At 35.7% G+C, this 20,754-nt stretch overlaps 1 long non-coding RNA gene across 4 annotated transcripts in view; it reads right to left on the bottom strand.

Moving 5' to 3' along the window:
• Positions 1–20,754, bottom strand: part of LOC106507788 — a 58,656-nt gene that overhangs the window by 10,186 nt on the left and 27,716 nt on the right. The window contains exons 2-5 of one of the 4 annotated variants that reach the window (XR_002346698.1): positions 17,702–17,790; positions 17,301–17,358; positions 4,626–4,788; positions 1,326–4,029 (exon numbers count right to left, since the gene is read on the bottom strand). This is a non-coding gene — a long non-coding RNA (uncharacterized LOC106507788). Of the gene's footprint in view, positions 1–1,325; positions 4,789–17,300; positions 17,359–17,701; positions 17,791–20,754 lie in introns of those variants that run through there. The other 3 variants (XR_002346697.1, XR_002346696.1, XR_002346695.1) reach the window with 3 other exon arrangements.

Genomic DNA, 20,754 nt, shown 5'->3' with positions numbered 1-20,754 from the left:
GCAGGCAATAAAATAATGGACATACTATTCAAAGCAACCTACAAATTTAAAGTGATCCCTATCAAATTAGCCAAGACATTTTTCAAAGAACTAGAAAAAATAATCCTAAAATTTATATGGAACCGTAAAAGACCCAGAATTACTAAAGCAATCCTGAAGCAAAAGAATAAAGCAGAAAGCATAATCCTCCCAGACATGAGACAATACTACAAAGCTATAATAATCAAAACAATGTAGTTCTGACATAAGAACAGACATATGGATAAAGAAAAGTAATAGCCTAAAAATAAACCCAAACACTTACAGTCAATTAATCTTCAACAAAGGATGGCAAGAATATAAAATAGACAGTTTCTTCAGCAAGTGGTGTGGGGAAAATTGGACAGCTGTATGTAGATCAATCAAGTTAAAACACAGTCTCACACCATACACAAAAATAAATTCAAAATGGTTTAAAGACTTAAATTTAAGACATGACACCATAAAACTCCTAGAAGAGAACACAGGCAAAAATTCTGACATGAATTGTACCAAAGTTTTCTTAGGTCCTTCTACCAAGGCAACAGAAATAAAGCAAAAATAAATAAATAAGACCTACCCAAACTTATAAGCTTTTGCACAGCAAAGGAAACCATTAACAAAACAAAAAGAAAACCTATGGACTAAGAGAAAAATATTTGCAAATGATGTGACCAATAGGCATTGATTTCCAAAATATATAAACAGCTCATACAGCTCAGTAACAACAACAAAACCTAATAAAAAATGGGTAAAAGAACTAAATAGACATTTCTCCAAATAAAACATAAGTGTTGGCTGACAGGCACATGAAAAGATGTTCAATGTGGCTAAGGCCAATTATTAGAAAAACACAAATCAAAACTCCAGTGAGGTACCACTTCTCATCAGTCAGAATGACCGTCATTAGAGTCTACAAATAACAAATAGTGGAGAAGGTGTGGAGAAAAGGGAATCCTCCTGCACTGTTGGTAGAGATGTAAACTGGTTCAGCCACTACAGAAAACAGTGTGGAGATTCCTTAAAGTACTAAAAATAGTTACCATGTGATCCAGCAATCCTACTCCTGGGCATATATCCAGACAAAACAGTAATGTGAAAATAATATGTACCCTTATGTTCATTGCAGCACTGTTTACAACAGCCAAGACATGGAAACAAGCTAAGTGTCCACTGACAGATCGATGATAAAAAAGATGTGGTTTATTTATAAAATGGAATGTTACTCAGCCATAAAAAAGAATGAAATAATGCCATTTACAGCAATGTGGATGTACCTAGAGATTATCATAGTAAAAAAAGCCAGAAAGAGAAAGAGAAATACATAATGATATCACATGTGGAATCTTAAATATGACAGAAACAAACTTATCTAGGAAACAGACCCACAGATATAAAGAACAGACTTGTGGTTGCCAAGAGGGAGGGATGGTGGGGAAAGTTGGGTTGAGAGTTTGGAACTAACAGATTCAAGCTATTATATGTAGAATGGATAAACAACAAGGTCATATTGTATACCACATGGAACTATATTTAATATCCTGTAATATACTGTAATGAGAAATAATATGAAAAATGCACATATATACATATATTACATATATACATATATATATGCATCACTTTGCTGTATACCAGAAACATTGTAAATCAGTTATACTTCAATAAAAAATAAAATACCTATGAATTATACTGACAAAGGAAGTAAAAGGCTTAGACTGAGAAATATAAAACATTGATAAAAGAAATTGAAGTTAATTCAATTGGTCTTGGATTGGAAGAACTGATATTAAAATGGCCAAACTACCCAAAGCAATCTATAGATTTAATGTGATTGCTATTAAATTACTCATAACATTTTTATAGAACTAGAAAAAATAATCCTAAAATTTATATGGAATCACAAAAGACCCATAACTGCCCAAGCAATCCTGGCATCGAGATTATCATGCTAATAATTAGAGAAAGATGAATATTATATCACTATTATATGTGGAATCTAAAAAAGCAATACAAATGAACTTAAAAAACAGAAATAGACTCAACAAAAGTAGAAAACAAACTTAAGTTTGCCAAAGGGAAAAGAGGTGGTTAATAAAGTAAAAGTGTTCATAGCAGCAAGATAGTTGGGCATTCGATAAGGATATTGCTTAATAAATACGTGTAGAAGACTGAGGTCAGCTGCCACATGTAAAGCCCTTGGCCCATTTCCAGATGTGAACCAGTTATGAAAGCAGACCCCAAGACTGAAGGAAAGGCCAGGTGCCCATAAGAAGGACTCTGCAAAAGCTACTATTATGTGTAGAGAACTGATTCCCACAGCCCTTCCTCAAAGGTATCTGTGGTCCTTCATGTAACTACAGGACTGTTGGACACAGACCTCATGACGCTGGTACCAAGGGACATAAAGCACATCATGAGGCTATGGGGTCAGGTAACAAGTACAGACCTGACCCAAGCCTGTCTCAAGTGAGACATGGACCTAATGAAGCAGTCCATTCTCAAAGGGGAAATTGAATGGGCATAATTAACCGTTGTCAGAACCGTCACATGAGTTGCTTACTTTGTAAAGTAAGAGCTATATTACTTTACTGGCTTTTGTTTAAAAAAAACAAAAACCAAAAACATGGCAATGACAATAAACTACAGCAAACTTAACCAAGTTTGACAACTGCTACCCCAAATTGCAGCTGCTAGAGTGGATGTGGTGCATTTATTAGAGTTTATTTACACACCCTCAGGGACATACTATTCAGTTATTGCTCTGTTGAAAGTTTTCTTTACCAAACTCAGCAGAAAGAAGGCCCAAAGATAGTTTTCATTAACATTATATTCATGAGCTGGTCACAGTTCTGTGACAGAGAATTGTTAACTCCACAGTTCTCTATCACATTATAGTCCTAAAAGCACTGGACCCAATCTGCAGAATGTGGTATTGTCCCACTGTATTGTTGATGTTATGTTAATCAAAACAAAATTTCAGGAACTTACAAAGTCAGATGATTGGGTGGAAATTCATTAATTGCCTTAAAAAGAACATTTAAATGAGAACTAAAAATTGCTTTTTGTGCTTAGAATGAGAATTAGTTGCTCTAGATCTCTAAAATACAAGTTATCTGGAAAAATACAGTAAATGCTACTGTCAAGCCAGAATTTCTCACCTACATTAATTCACAGATTAACCAATCTACTTTTCTGCCAAATGATAGTGTCAATTAGAAATCATAGTCAGCAGTGTTTATTTAATTGGAGCATCCCAATGTCAAGGAATTGCTGTTCTTGTCCTTGAATGGACAGTTACATTTTTTGCTTTCCATTCCCAAAGAAATAAATAAAAGAAATAAAATGTAAAATGTTTCAAAGAAGAAGGAGCCAAAAACTCTTTAACACACACACTCTTTTTAGCTAATAGATCATATCAATTCTTACCAATTTTAAGCTTTCATGGGCTGGATCCCAAAACTCTCTCCACTTCCTCCTCTCACTCTTCACTTTCAAGTTCATGACCCAACTTTCACCACCTAACTGAAATGGGAGATGGTAATAAAACAAGACTTACGAATGTAATCACTATCAGGGTGGCTGAAAGTTAACTCTTAGGTGATTTTGTGCTAATACATCACTGGTTTTGGAATTAGTAATTTTTTCCTCTTCCCCATGTAGGTATTTTCTATTGTTGTTAAAATTGTCTCTTATTTCTTCATTCAGCTTATTAATTCAGGAAACATTTGTCTAACATAGCAATTAGCCCTGAGCATATAGAAAAGCAGATTCCCCAAAGGACTCCCAATATTGGCTTTTTAGAAAACATTTTGAATACTGACCATATTGTTTTTGAAAATCACCGAGAATAAATTCTCCCAGAGAAGAAATGTGTTCAGCAACTGAATGATGAAACGCTTACCTACTGATGCTGCAAGAATGTTAATCAGGGAGAGGTATCCAGCCAGGTGGTGGAGGTTCCCTTGGTGAATTCACCAAGGGACAGGTTACAGCTCTCAACTTCACAGGCTGATAAAAACAATATCATCAGTGCCCTAACCTTAACCAATCTCAAGAATCCTGACTCACACTGACAGCGCACAAGGAAGCAGGTACATGAACTGAATTATGAACTTATCACATTGGGGAGAAGCTGAATTTTCAGGCAGATGGAACAGTTTGACAGCTGATCTATACTTTGGGGGTGGGTGGGGGCACAGCATTGCCACAGGGCAAGTGGATAAGCAGCCAGCACACCTCCTCCTCCCTCACTACAAATACTGTTCTCCTGTTCCTCCATTCTCTCATGTTTTCATCTCCGGCCAAACCATTTTCAAACTTTTCCTTTTATCCAGATAAGATGATACTGTCAGTGAGGTTACCCACCCACCTCACCCCTTGCTCACTCACCAGGAAATCATCTGAGATACTGTGTATTTTAACTCTGAGACCTATCTAATTCCTTTTGTTCCTAAGACTTCCTTCTCAGCTTATTGTCTATTAAGAGTATCCCAATAATCGCTATTTTAGGGACATTTAGGGGAACATAAGAAGAAATGCATATTATGAGCATCTGTTTGAACTAAAATCAATTTAAATTGGCCATAAAAACTCTAATTACTTACCTTAATGAATATAGCAAATGTCATGTCTATCTTTGCTTTTAACTCTTTAAATCTCTAACCTGTATAAAAAAGGAGTAGAAGCTTTTTTAAAGAGATTGTCTCTCTGAAAGTTGGCTTTGAATTCTCATCACAGGGAATATCTTCTTGTCTATTTCTTCTCTTCCTGTGGGACAGTTCAGGAGAATATCTGTTAGCTATGGAAATCTTTTAAAGATTCTGCTTGCAGCAGCAAAATTGTTTATTTCAGCAGCAACATAACATTATACTACTTCAAGGGAAATTAAGCTTGGTGGAAGATCTAAGTATTTCAGGCCAAGCACAATCAATCCTTTTCTAAAAGCTACATAAAGCCAGTATTTTTATTTGGGTGAAAAATAATGTAAAGTTTTCTGCTTCTAAAAAACTTCTCAACTGCTTACAGAAATTGAATTACTACTGTCAGTACAAAGACTTCGAGAGAATGGTTGACTTGTTATTAATTTTTCTGTTGTCCTCTGTGAAGGTAAACGGGTCATTTTTGACAAAATAATGAACACAAATTAATGACAGTGGGATGAAGAGTTTATTTTAAATCAAAAGAATTGGGTTCAAATGTCTGCTGAATGGCACTGATAAATTATCTGACCTCAGTTTACTCATCCATAAAATGGGGGAGGGGCAAATTATGATAAGGTTAAAGACGGTGTTATAAGGATTAAATGAGGTAGCTTTGGTGGCATGTAAGAATATTTAGCATGATTCTCAACTCCTAGTAAACCTCCACTAAAAGTTCATGCACTCACTCATATTTCTTCACAGAGCCATATTAATTGTTTTCTATTTTCATGCTGTGATAGTAGCAACTTGCCTACATTTGGAGCTAAGTAGTTAACAGCAATGGTGGTTTTGATGATTATTGTAGGACATATTAATATCAGTAGAAATTAGCAGTTTCTGCCAGCAATGCAGAGCATTTTAAACTATATTACTAAAGGAGAATAGCCAAAGAGCATGGTAATTAAATTTTCTGCCTTTACTTATTAAAGAATAAATTCCCTTCGCAAATAATTGCTAATTATTGCTTAATATTACTGATATTTTAAGAACTTTGTCATCTTTGAGAAAAAGATGTAGAAGGAGATGATTATTAGTGATTCTTTTTGCCTCAAAATGTGCTATGTCACTGAGTCAGTGTATAATTTTATTATGACACTAATAGTGTTGTGCTATCCCAGCTCACACGCTTCTGACAATTTCAATTTAGTCAACCTCGCAGAATATATTAATCATTATATAGCTCATTTGTGGGTATGTGTGTCTGTGTATTTAGATTTGTGGTTGGATGCATTCAAATGCTTCATAATCAGAATTCTACAACTTGAATTTCCTGTAACCTCATTTTTAAACAGGTATACATTGCTATTATAATAAATTGCACTCTATATAACAATTAAATTTAATATCCAAATAAAAATATTAATAAAATGTATAACTCTATATAGCCTATGTAAGTGAAATTTCCTTTTCACCAAAATTTTTAAAGCACCGCAAATGTTTCTTACTCTTCCTGACATGAGGTTACCCCTTTTCATTGACAACAACACTGTCTGAAGCAGGAAGGAAAGGAAAACTTCGTAGATTTTGTATTTATTTGTGAGACTACAAGGTAAATATTGTTTCTTGCATTCTCTGGAATGGAGAAAGAAATTGGTGAATTGCCTCTTGTTGTCATTTCTCCCCCTACAAAATCAAGTCATGAAGAATTTGATCATGGACTTGGCTTCTTACAGTAACAGGAAGGGAGCAACAAGGCTGTAACAAGAATATGATCAAAAATGGAACTAATTTCTATAATTTTTAGTTTTATTCCCCATTAAATTTTGTGTAAAGCAATTAGAGATTTCATACTTTAAACATATATTTGAACATATTAAATATCTCAATTGTTAAAATTTCTTAGAATAATGTTAAAAGATTAAATTTCTAATGCTAAATTCAAATAACTAGGTCTAATAGTAACGGTGAGCAGGATATTATCTGGAAGTGCATACTCGTGCCTAGTTTCTTTTGACAAAAAGATGTTAGATTTAAATTTTTCCCCTCTTCCCTTAACCTAACCTGTAAAGTAATATTTTCCTCATAGAATAGGGAGAATGTTTTTCCTATGTTTAAAGACTCTTTCCCAGCACAATATTGAAGAAGAACAAAGTTGGAGAACTGACACTACCTAACTTCAAGATTTACTACAAAGCTGCAGTAATCAAAACAGTGTAGTTTTGGTGAAAGAATAGACACATACATCAGTGGGACAGAATGGAAAATGCAGAAATAGACCCCCATATAGTTCACTCATCTTGGACAAAGGAGCAGAGAGAGGCAAGGCAATGAAGAAAAGACAGTTCATTCAACAAATGATGTTGGAACAACTGGACATCCACATGCAAAAAAGAAAAAAAAAAGACTCTGGACACAGAACGAAGCCTTCACAAAAATCAACTCAAAATGGGTCATAGACCTAAAAGTAAAATGCAAACCTATAAAACTCTGAAAGAAAACGTAACAAAAAAAACCCAAAAGAGTTTAGGCATGGTTATGACTATATAGACATAATATCCAAGGCACACTTTGTGAAATAAATAATTGATAGACTGGACTTCATTAAAATTAAAAACTCCATTCTGCAAAAGACAATGTCAAGAGAATAAGACAAGCCACATACTGGGAGAAAATGAACTACTGGATAAAGACTAGTATCCCAAATACATGAAGAATGCTTAAAACTCAACGATAAGAAAACAAAGAACCCAATTTTAAAAAGGGTCAAAAACTTTAAGGACAACTCACCAAAGGAGATATACTGATGGCAAATAAACATACAAAAAGATGTCCCACATCATATACCATTAGGGAACTGACAAGTAATTAGATACCACGACACACTTATTAGAATGGCCGAAGTTCAAACATTGACACCAAATAGTGGTGAGGATGTGGAGCAAGGAGAACTCTTATTCCTTGCTAGTGGTAAAGGCTTAATGGTACTGTCATTTGGGAAGATATCTTGGTACTTTCTTACAAAACGAAACATACTCTTACCATAGGAACCAGCAAGTAATCATGCTCCTTGGTTTTTATCCAAAGGAGTTAAAAACTTAGGTCTACACAAAAACCTGCACATGGAATATTTATAGCAGCTGTATTCATAATTGCCTGAACTGGAAAACACAGTGTGTCCTTCAGTAGGTGAATGGATAAACTAACACATCCAAACAATGGAATATTATTAAACACTAAAACAAAATGAGCTCTCAGGCCATGAAAAGACATGGAGGAACCTTAAATGCATGCTACTAAATGAAAAAAGCCAATCAGGGAGTTCCCATCGTGGTGCAGTGGCAACAAACCCAACTAGGAACCATGAAGTTGCAGGTTCAATCCCTGGCCTCACTTAGTGGGTTAAGGATCCGGCATTGCCGTGAGCTATGGTGTAGGTTGTGGCCACGGCTTGGATCTGGTGTTGCTGTAGCTGTGGTACAGGCCAGTGGCTACAGCTCTGATTGCATCCCTAGCCTGGGAACCTCCATATGCCGTGGGTGTGGCCCTTAAAAGACAAAAAGACAACAACAACAAAAAGCCAATCAGAAAAGGCTACATATTACAGGATTCTAATTATGTAACATTCTGGAAAGGGCCATGGAGACAATAAAAAGATCAGGGATTTCCAGGCATTAGTTGGGGGAGAATTGGCAGGGTACCCAAGGATTTTTTTTAGGGCAATGATATTATTCTGTATGTTACAATAATGATAGATATTTGTCCTTATTCATTTGTCCAAACCCACAGAATTTACAATACTAAGATAGAGCCCTAATGTAAACAATGAACTTTGTGTAATAACAAGGTATCAGTGTAGGTTTAGCAATTATAACAAATGTCATGCTCTGGCGTGGGATATTGATAGTGGCAGTGGAGTGGGGTAGTGTTTGTGTGAGAACAGGAAGTATACGAACTCTCTGTTCTTCCCATTTTTGTTGTGAAAAGCAAGCCACCCCAAAATTAAAGCTTAAAATAAATATTTTAAAAAATCCATTTAACTAAAAAAAAAAAATCCATTTAACTACAATTGGAGAGCTTTTACCTAACTTTCAATTGGCAGTGATTGATCTGCTATGTAATAATATGTTAAAAGGCACATACAAAGAGAAACTAATAGAATGCTGCCTTCCAAAGAATGAGTATTTTCTTTTTATCTCTTTTTATGGCCACACCCACAGCATTTAGAAGTTCCTGGGCCAGGAGTTGAATCTGTGCTGCAGCTGCTAACCTAGATGCCACAGCCACAGCAATGCCAGATCCAAGCCACATATACAATCTGCACCACAGCTCATGGCAACACTGGATCCTCAACCCAATGAGTATGGCCAGGGATGGAACCTACACCCTCATAAAAAAAACTAGTCAGGTTCTTAACCTGCTGAGTCACAGCCAGAACTCCAATGATGAATGTTTTCAATTAAAATTATATGCTTACAGAATAAGGTCAGTATTTGGTAATAGCTTTATCTGTGAAAAGACATTTTCAAAGATGAAATGTGTAAAATCTTATTATAGATCAGCACTAACAGGTAAATATTTGCAATTGATGTTGACAATAGGGAGTACTAAGTACAAAGTTAGGCAAAATGTTATTCCCCTAAAAAGAATTCAGCTCTTCTCATTAGCAGACCTGTATTTTTAAAACGTACTCTATTATTATTATTTGAATTATTATTTGAATTCATCAAGTAAAAAAATGTGTGGACATTTTTTAAAACGCTAGCCACGATATTTCTCTTTTATGTCATCACTTCTCAATGAGAAATCTTTATTCTCAATAATCACTCAAGTGATTTTCACCACCTCTTCTGCGCAGCATGCATGGTTCCTGAGGACCATGTTGCTACAGCTGGTGTATATTACCAGCCTTATTTCATTTGATGTATCAACAGCATTCCTTTCTTTGAAAGACGCTCTTAACCTGGAACCTCAGTACCCTTGACTCTCATGCCACCTCTTGGGCTCCTTCTTGGACTTCTTTTTCCCTGCCTCTTTCATGTACCAACTCCCCAGAGATCTGTTTTCTGCCCTCTTCTCAATACACACCCTTCTGACTGATCTCATAATCCTCAAAGCTTCCATTTCCATCTTAATTGTAATGCCTCTCAAAGATGTATTATCAGGGCTTATCCCCTTTTCTCCCACTGTATCATATTGTTATTTCAAGCAGTCTTGTGGTTCATCTCCCTCTGGGCGTCCATAGAATCCCAAGCTTGGTATGTGCAAATTTGAGTTTATTTGTTTCACCCAGGAGCAGCAGTTCCTCCTCTACTTCTTGAATGAAGGGCATTACTACTTTCTATTGTGTAAGTCAACAACCTGCAGGCACCTTCTACTTCATTCCCTTGCTTACCAGCAATAGATGGGGACTCTTGGCAGGGCCCCAATGTTTCTGCAGTGGTTTAATAAGTAGGAAATTTTCACTTACCTGTTTGCAGAGGATTAATGTTTCTTGTGCCTGTTTCTCACAGGTGTGGTCCTAGCTTTTGTCTGTTGTGACCTGATTGAGAAGCTTTAAATAGCCCACCAACAACTGTTTTCCTAGAGTCAGAACTGAACGTACCAGTCTTAGGAAAGTAGCAGGTTTACTGAAACCTGAGTAAATATAAGCCTTTGTATGTGGACTATGCCAAGCCATGGCAAGAGGTGCAGAGAGCCTGCTCAAATTCCATCTCTTTGTAAATATTTCAAAAGTGTATTCTGGTCTGAAGGAAGGGACATTAGAACATCCAATCATAAAAATTCCAGTGATTTAAGGGCGTTGCTTGTAATGTGACTTCATATTGTCTCCTGTTTCATTAATTGTAAACTCTCTGAATACAGCTATAGGATTCTGAGAATGAAGTTCCTTATTTTGAAAATAATCTGTCATTTCCTTATTGTAAATACAAAGGCTAAGAAGGCAGTTTACACAGCCTTTGCTTAAAATGCCTTCTCTTTGATGGTTTTTATAACCCTAACCCATGTTTTTATAAACATGCTTCCATTTTACTATCAGAACTGGAAAATAAGAAAATTGAAATAAAAATAAAGGAAGTTGGGATAGACCATGATGGAAGAAAATATAAAAGATTAAAATAAAATTATATACATACATGTGTTTCATATATATATACACACACATTCCTTTTATGACTGGGTCACTTTGTTGTACAGCAGTAATTGCCATAACATTGTGAATCAACTATAATAAATTTAAAAAAAATTTAAAAAGAGGAAGCAAAATCTTTCTTTAGGAGAAACAGAAATCTTAGGGAATAAATTAGACTGCTGGCAGTGAGGTTGTGGAATGCCAGAACAGACCTCACAGGCAAATATAACAGGGAAGAGGAAATGCACTGTAAAAAAATTAGTCTTAGAAAAGGAGAGTATTTCTTCCCAGTTCTAGATCAGTAATGAACTGTAGAACTAAATAAGTCTAACAGAAGAAAAGAAGCAAAATCTCTAACAGCAGCAGACTGGCACACCTCTCCGAGCAGCAGTTAGGATCCAGAACACAATGGAAAGTGCCCTCTTAAAGTCACCAGTAAAGCTCATGGTAATAGTTCTTAGGGAAACCCCCCTTCAAAGACTGAGATGGTTATAACCAGTGGTTACAAAATATGAGATAGATCTGTGAGGGGAAGACAGAGAATACAGCCCAAACTTCTCAATGTATTATTAGATACATTTTCAAAGTAATACAATCATTGTAAGTAGAATATATATGTGTCCAGAATCTCACCACCACTGCTACCCTTCTGGTTAAAGCCAAGATAACTGCAATCGGTCCCTCACTGTTCTCCCTACTTCTACCTTCACACCCGCATTATTCATCCTTGGTAGAGTAGCCAGAGTGACACTTTCAAAGCAGAACATGACAATCCTCTGCTCCAAACCCTCCAGTTACTACAACTTTTGTATATAAGTAGGGGCAAGTATAAGTTTGTGAAACAAATTTGATAAACGTTTTAGCAATCACTACACAAGACAAAACATCTTCAATCCAGCAGCTCCACTCCTAGGTGTATAACCAACAACAACCAAAAAATGTGTATAAAAGTATTCCCAGCATCACTAAACTGGAAAAAGACAGAAACCAACCAAAGAAGCATGTCAAAGTATTAGGAACTCAACTGGGCCTTCTCACAAGTGATGGGGGAACAGCAGAAGGAAACAAACCAAGACATGAGTAAACCAGGGTAGAAAATGTCTGTCATAAAGAAATGCAGTTCAAGACCTGAAAGATAAAAACATACAGAAACATTGTTGTGAGGAGAACACTGGTCCTCAGCAGGCACAAAAGACCTGACTCCCAATGTTCAGGATTCTGGTGAGGTTGGTGAAGATCTCCAGCTGGGAGAAGTATGGGGATGGGAAGGAAATCTTCTCAAGGGAGCACTTTTCCCAGGTCAGCTCTTGTGCAACAAGAGGATCCCATGCGCCGCTGTGTCAGGGGACACAAAATGCTCCTGGGAGACAATGCAGACTGTGGCCAGTGGAGCTCACTCAGCATCACAGCAGGCTGCCAGAAGCTTGGAACTCAATGGGGAAAATGAGTGGAAAGAGTTGGGGAAAAATGGCATTTCAAATAAGATCTGGTTGCTGCAGAAGCCACCTGAAATGTCTAAATGTCAGTAAAGCAGATGGTGTTCTTTGACAGAAGGGAGTAGGCAGGTGGTGTTTTCCTCTATAGCTGTTGAATTTCTAATACAAACTTAGCCTCTTGATGAGATATGTCCTTATATTGAGTATAAGCACACTGGGCTTGGGGTCCAGACGTCTGTCAAGGTTGAACAGAGATTTTCTCATTTATTCCCAAGTTCTCCTCATTAGTACATAATGAAAATCACCAACTATGAATGCACCACAGCTGTTGTCATGATGCCAAGGAACAGAGGATGCAGTTAGGGTAAGAGTAAACATACTTCAGGCAGAATCACTAAGCCATAACATAGTACTTTAGCCAGAAACAGTGGAGGATGAACGAGCATTGTAGGGGCTCAGGATTTCACTAGACAACGTTGCTCATCTGCCTTACAGAGGTGAACATCTGCATTTGTGCAAGCTAAATAACTCCAAACTGTGACTGTGATAAACCCCTAGTCTGTTGTCATAGTCATATCATACAGCAGTTGCCCACATGAGCTGTTTTCCTTTTGTCTTACACACATGTGGTTTTGCCATTTTCAGAACAGATTACTACCCAAGTGGATATGTAAATTGTAGTTGATAATTTGAAAGCCTTTTGCAAATTTATATAATAGTAAAATAAATAAAATCTCATTTTTTTCTAGTCAGTCTGAAAAGAAAGCTTAACATTATAGGCTTTGGTTATGAAGAGATTAGGAAACTTCATTTTCTTATTTAAGCACTAATTTGTAAATAGATGTTTTTTTTTAAAGCGATCTAATTTATATGCACATAGAAGTTTGCATTCATATTCATTTCAGGAATGAACCACTTAGAAGATTACTTTGGCATCCAATATAAATGTGAATTTAATATATGCTAATCAGATATATCTAATTTTACTGATATATCTATCATCATTGATAAAAATATTTCAATAGCTTGGTGATATTCTAACATTATATAGTTTTATGACCTCTGTTTGAAAGCATATAAGGATGAAACATATGCTATTTTTTTCCATTCAGGTCATTGCATTTTTTTGGATAATGCTCATAATGAAAAAAAATTCCTTACATAGAAATTGCTTCCGGTAAACATCCAATTAGAGATCTGTCCCCTGTCGTCTATAGTAATAGATGCTAAATCTGTTTTGCCTATCACAAAACAGACTGTCTTTTTATAAAAGCAAATAATCTAATCCTAGTATTCCAGGACATGATTTAGTTTCCCAGAGTCCCTCTTATATTGCAGACATAACCAGATGTAATTCTTCATATGTATGCCAACCAGTGTGTAATTCAATAGGCCTATCCTCATCATCCCCGAGCCAAAATATTTTTTAAAATGCTGTTACACTAATAAATGGATTTAGCAAAATTAAGGATCAAAAATCAACACACAAAGATGAGTTAAGTTTCTACACACTAATAATGAACACTCCAAAAAGGAAATTGAGAAAGTAAGGTCATTTATGATATTTTTATTTATATATATATATTTTTTGTCTTTTTAGGGCCACACCCATGGCACATGGAGATTCCCAGGCTAGGGGTCTAATAGGAGCTGTTGCCGCCGGCCTATGCCAGAGCCATAGCAACACCAGATCCAAGCCGCATCTGTGACCTACACCACAGCTCAGGGCAACACCGGATCCTTAACCCACTGAGCAAAGCCGGGGATCGAACCCGCAACCTCATGGTTCCTAGTCAGATTCATTTCTGCTCTGCCATTATGGGAACTACATTTACAATAGTTTTAAATACTTAGGGATTAACCTAACCAAAAAGGTGAAAACCTTGTACACCCATTGATGAAAGAAATCAAAGATACAAATAAATGGAAAAGTCATCCCATGTTCATGAATTGGAAAACCTAATATTGTTACAATGTCAGTATTATCCAAAGCTATCTATCCCTATCAAAATCCCAATGGCATTTTTTTTGCAGAAATAGAAAATGCATTCTAAAACTCATATGGAGGAGTTCCTGTTGTGGCACAGCAGAAATGAATTCAACTAGTATACATGAGGATATGGGTTCAATCCCTGGTGATAGCTCAGTGGGTTGGGGATCCAGTGTTGCTGTGGCTATGGTATAGGCCAGCCGCTATAGTTCCTATTCGACCCCTAGCCTGGGAACTTCCATATGCCATGGGTATGGCCCTAAAAAGCAAAAATAAAAACAAATAAAATTCGTATTGATTCTTAACAGACCATGAATAGCCAAATCAAGCTTTAAAAAGAACAAAGTTGGAGGTCTCACACTTCCTGCTTTCAAAACTTATTACAAAGCTACCATAAGAAAACAGTATGGTACCAGCATAAAAAAAAGGCATACAGACCAACATAGTAAAACAGAGAGCCCAGAAACAAACCCTTATGTATATAGCTAACTGCTCTTTGACAAATGTGTCAAGGCTATTCAATAGGAAAATGATCGTCTCTTTAGCAAATGATACTATGAAAACCAGATATCCACATGCAAAAAAATGAAGTTGGACTTTTAGACTATATACAATTAACTCAAAATGGATTAAAGAGCCAAATGTAAGACCCCCAAACTATAAGATTCCTAGAAGAAAACATAAGAGAAAAGCTTCATGACATTAGATATGACCATTATTTCTTAGATATGACGGCAAAAACAGAAGACAAAAGCAAAAATAGAGAAATGAGGCTACGTCACATTTAAAAATTTCTGTGCATCAAAGGACACAACCAACAGAGTGAAGGGCAGTATATGGACTGGGAGAAAAGATTTGCAACTCATTTATCGGATAAGGAGTTAATACCCAAAATAAACAAAGGAACAACCTCAACTGCAGCAACAACAAATTAAATTACTTGATTAAAAAATGGGCCAAGAACTTGAATAGATATTTCTCCAAATAAAATTTATAAATGACCAAGAAGTATATGAAAAGAGCCTCAGCACCACCAATAATTAGAGAAATGCACATCCAAACAATGAGATGTCACCTAATACCCATTAGGATGACTACTACCAATAAAACAGAAAATAAACGGTGCTAGTGAGGATGTGGAGAAATTGGAACCCTTGTGGGCTTTTAATAGGATTGGAAAATGGTGAAACATCTCTGAAAAACAGTATAGCAATTCCTCAAAAAATTGAAAGTAGAATTGTCATATGATCTTGGAGTCCCAAAGTAAGTGAAAGCAGAGCATTGAAGAGATTTGCACACCATGGTCACAGCAGCATTATTCATAATAGCAAGAAGTGCTATCCATTGACAAATGAATAAATAAAATTTAGTATATAACTGAGGCAGACTATTATTTAGTCTTAAAAATCCTTTCATATGCTACAGAATAAATGAAATTCAGGGCATTACACTAAGTCAGTGACAAAAAGAAATCCTGTCTGATTCCATTCATATGAGATATCTAAAGTACTCAAATTTGTAGAAACAAAAAATAAAGTGGGAGTTCCCACTGTGGCTCAACAGGTTAAGATCCTGACTAGTATCCATGAGGATGCAGGTTCCATCCCTGCCACGGCTCAATGGGTTAGGGATCCGGTGTAGGTCACAGATGCAGCTAGGATCTGTTGCTGCTGTGGCTGTTGTGTAGGCCTGAAGCTGCAGCTCCAATTCGACCTCTAGCAGAAGAACTTCCATATACCACAGTGAGGCTCTAAAAAGAAAAAAAAAAGAAAAAGAATGGTATTTTCTAGGGACTTAAGAGGGGGAAAATGGGGAGTAATTGTTTAATTGATATAGAGTTTCAGTTTTACAAGATGAGAGAGAAAAGCTTCATCAGTCTGTTGCATAACAATGTGAGTATACACACACACACACACACACAAAAAGTGCTTAAGATGGTAAATTTTCCTTGCAGGTGCACTTTTTTATTTGAAACTTGTTCATTATAATATGCATGAATTGCTATGCAGTTTTCTAATACTTATGCTTTTTATCCAGGCAGAGACTATGGTAATGGGCATACCTTAGGTGCAAAATTTAAGGAGGTGCCAAAACTCAGTAGTCAAGATAATATTTTAATGTATTATTTTTTTAGAGATCAAAATTAATACAAAAAAATATTCCTTGAGGAACCAAATATTAAAATTGAAATATAGACAGGATCAGTAAAGTGCCAAGCCAAGCCAGATTGGAACCTGAGGCAAATGGAAAAATCAGTAATAGAGATCTAGAGTTAAACCTTTTTGTCTCTACCACTCTCAGATGATCTTGCCATGATCTTACTAACAAGACTGAATTTATCTGATCCAAACCTCATCTCCTTTCCTCCCATTCACCTGAGAGCTCTCAGAATCTCCACTTTTCCTTTATTCCCACATCCAAGGTGTTCTTCCTACAGAGATCTGGTATATTTGGACTCATCTTATTTCCCAGTATACGTTCCCTGATCATGTTTTCTGTGGATGGTTGCAACCACAGTCTCAGACACTCAAGATTGAATGTGTTGTTGTGATTTCCACCTTCTCCCTCAACAGCTACATCCGTGAAACTGTAAATTCTAATTGTAGATTCTAACTCAGTTCCTCATTTCTATTCCAGCTGCTGCTTTCTCCATATTTAACATAACAGCTGTGTTTGCTACTCCAGTCTGCTGCCAGTTAAATAGCATTACAGTGCATCTTTACCGAGCCATGCCTTTGCTGCTGTAGTTTAAGCTCTGGAAGGGATTTTCTTTTTCTCTACACTTAAGGGCATTTTAGCCAGTTCCTAAGAGCCAGTCACCTCTTCCATTAAATCTTCAGCAATAAATAAATCTGGAAATAATCCCAGACTCTCTATGACTAAGGAATTTTTATATCAGTCACATGTGATTTAAATCCCTAGTTTTGGTCTTAGTGTAATGACTGTTACCTCTTATAGATTGTAAGCTCCTAGAAAGCAAGGTCCATGTACACATTCCCCAAACCAAGCAGAATGTTGAAACTTTCTATGTATGCATGTGAGTGTGTGATGATTGGGAGAATATTCACCTTGAATCTCCTTACCTAGTGATTTCCCCGTAGTATACATTACATAACACCAGCCAATTAAATGCTGTTGGCCCTGAGGAGAAAACAGAGGTTCATGAAATGTCACAATGAAATGTCTCACTAGGGAATTGAATATTTTTAAAATTTGTTTACAGGTTAGAGAGCTAAAATGTTTTAAAATATTCAACATGTCCTCAGCCCTGGGGAACTACTAGAGTGTAAGCAAATACATTAAAACTGTCATCTTAAAATAGTTATTTTTCAAGCTTATGAAAATGATTATCACAAGTGTGCTTCTGAGAAGAGCAGGAAGTGTTTACTGAGTTAAACTCAATAATAATCTACTGAAATTATTTTGGAAGAATTTTGCACATGGTACCCACCATTATATCTATACAAAACAAAAACATTTTTACCTTTCACAGTAATGAGTTGACTTATGGACTTCTAGCTGGAGAAATGGCATTTCTAATTTCCCAGATATTCCAGGGGGAAAAAATTACTCCTAAAAAAGAAAGAGAGACATGCAGAAAATGGCTTACAAAGATCTAAATACAGTTTTAAGAAATAGCTACTTGACAAGTATTTATTGAATACTTTACTCCACTGAGCACTTGGGAGGTATCTACAAAGAGTATCGTTAATCTTTATTTGGACAAAACTAAAGAGAAATCTAGAAAAAAATATAAACATAAATGTACACTTGAGTAGAGCAACACTATGATGGAAAACAGGTGAATCTTGGAATTCAAGTACAACTTGGATCATTTCAGGTACTAGACTACAACAATACAGGTGAACCGACAGATATTTAGAATTTTCAAATTATAATTTTCTTCACTTAAAGGTATTATTCTAGAAATATACAATAATACTATCCAACAAATATTTAACCTATATTCTATAAACATTTGAGTCATGATATATATTTGTTGAGAATTTAAAAATAATTGAAGTCCCTTAGTTTTATGTGTACAATCATTCAACCATTAATCATTTCATTCAAGAAATATTTTTAAATGCTTATTATGTTCCAAAATGGGGCCCAGGTATGAATAATTTTAAAAGCTCCCCAAGACATTGTGAAGGACAGTAATGATTCAGATAGACTGTCTGAGGGAGTTGCAGGTTTTCCAGCATGAGTGTGCAAGAATCAGCTGATCAACTTGTAAAAACAGCAACATTATCATTTATCCAGGTGTTAGAAAAATTCTGGTAATCCATAATCTTCACAAGTGACTCCAGCCCTTCAGCTTTTGGGGGTTGAACCAAATCCCACATTGAGAACACTTCCCTAGTACCAGAACTGGTGCAAAGGCAGTTCCACTTCAGACCATAGTGGAAATCTGGGACCCACCGCATTCTCTAACCACACACAATAGGAAAAATGAAAAAAAAAATCACAACTGTTTTTTAATATTAGATAACAGGGGGTTGTAAGACATACCTTAGAAGAAGTAAGCAGAAAAGGTGAGTCTTTCATTGACCCTGGCTTTCTGCCTAAAGGCACTTTCTGAATTCTAATGCAGAGGTGGGGAGATGCCACCAACAGAAGAGACATCTGACTTACTTAAGAGACAGAGATTGCAGCTGCAGAGGGCAAGGCACCTGAAATTTGTGGGAAAAGTATCAGAAAGGAAGGAACTTTAAAGCAGGTTTGACAAATTTTGAATAGGGGTCCCAGTAAGCCTTTGACTTGACACATATCTGATTAGGAGTAAACTTCATACCAAGCAAAGAAAAAGTGCAAGATGACCATAATCTGAAAAATTCTGAACTTGCACATGGCTGGGTCCCTATCAGATAGACCTCATTGAACACATAGGAATTCAATACTGAAACCTAAAAGGTCATGCCTCTAGTCCTAGATTAAAGGCTATGTTAGAATTATCATTACAAACCTTAAAAATAAGCCTTGAAGAGTTCTCCGGTGGCTCACCAGGTTAAGGATCTGACATAGTCACTGCTGTGGCACAGGTTCAATCCCTGGCCCCAGAACTTCCACAGGGTGCAGGAGCAGCCAACAAAAACAAGAACAAAAAAACAAACGAGCCTTGAAAAGACAAAAAGTATATTAACTTTTTGTCAAGACCAACTTCAAGACCCTTTGAAAGAAGGTCACAAATATCACATTGATAATCCCTGGTATCTATCAAGTTATAAGACATTAGAGTGACAGAAAAATGTGATATACAACCTAAAGCAACATTATTCAGGAGAAAGACAGAAACAGGAGTCATAATGGAATTAACAGATAGGACTTTCAAACCAGTGTTATGTACATGCTTGAGAATTTAAAGGAAAATATGAATACAGTGAAATAACAAAAGGAAGATATAAAAGATTTTTAAAAGGAACTTCTAAAGGTGATAAATACAATATTGGAAATGAGAAAATCACTTGGATGGAATTACCAAAAAAATGACCAGTAAACTTGAGCACATGGTAGTAAAAATTATCCTAAAGTATAGAGATGACCAAAAAAAGAAAAAGATATATCATTGACTTGTAAGCAAAAATCAAGTAGTCTAATATACCTTTAATGAGAGTTCTAGATGAAAAAGAAAATGGCAGGGAGGCATAAAAATATTTGAAGGAATTGTGGCCAGAATTTTCCAAGTTTGATGAAAACTATAAATTCATAGATTGAAGAAGTTTAATGAATTCTAAACAACATAAACACAACCAAGTCGTATCATAATCAAGTTGATTAAAACAGATTAGGCAAAAAACAGGAAAAAAGTCAGTAGAAGAATCACTACTTAGAGAAAAAAAACAAGAGAATGTTTGCAGACTTCTCACCAGAAACAATTCAAACTAGAAGACCATAAAATGGCATTTTTAAGTGCTAAGAACAAAACCAAACCCAAAATGGTTAACCTAGATTATGTTGGTGAATTCAATTTGTTACAATTTTGTTAAGGTTGTTTTACGTCTATGTCCATGAGGCCTATTGTCTGTAATGTAATTTTTAACTTTTTTTGTAATGTCTCTGTAAGGTTTTAATAATAGAATTACACTGGTTTTATAAAATGAGTTAAAACATTATTTCCTCTTTATTTTTAAGTATTTATTTAATGTTGTTATTCTTTCTTTCATAGGCATTTGTTAGAACTTACTCATGGGCCTGGAGGGTTTCTTTGTGAAAAATCATAAAACTTTAGTAATTAAGATAGTGTGCTATGGGCAAAAAGACAATGTAACAATGAGACAGAATAGAATACAAAAATATACATACATATTTATAGTCAATTTTTAAAAATTCAGGTATAGTTGATTTATAATACATTAGTTTCAGGTATACAACATACTGGTGCAAAATTTTTATATATAATAAAACATTTAAAGTTATTAGAAAATATTGACTACATTCTCTGTATGTACAATATATCCTTATAGCTAATTTATTTCATATATAGTTTGTGCCTCTTAATACTCTACCATTATATTGTACCTCCTTCTTCCCTTT

This window comes from Sus scrofa, chromosome 8, assembly GCF_000003025.6.
Source record: "Sus scrofa isolate TJ Tabasco breed Duroc chromosome 8, Sscrofa11.1, whole genome shotgun sequence".
In the NCBI taxonomy this organism is placed as follows: Eukaryota; Metazoa; Chordata; class Mammalia; order Artiodactyla; family Suidae; genus Sus; species Sus scrofa.
Note: the sequence above shows the minus strand (reverse complement) of the source record. Positions and strands in the feature narration are given on the sequence as shown.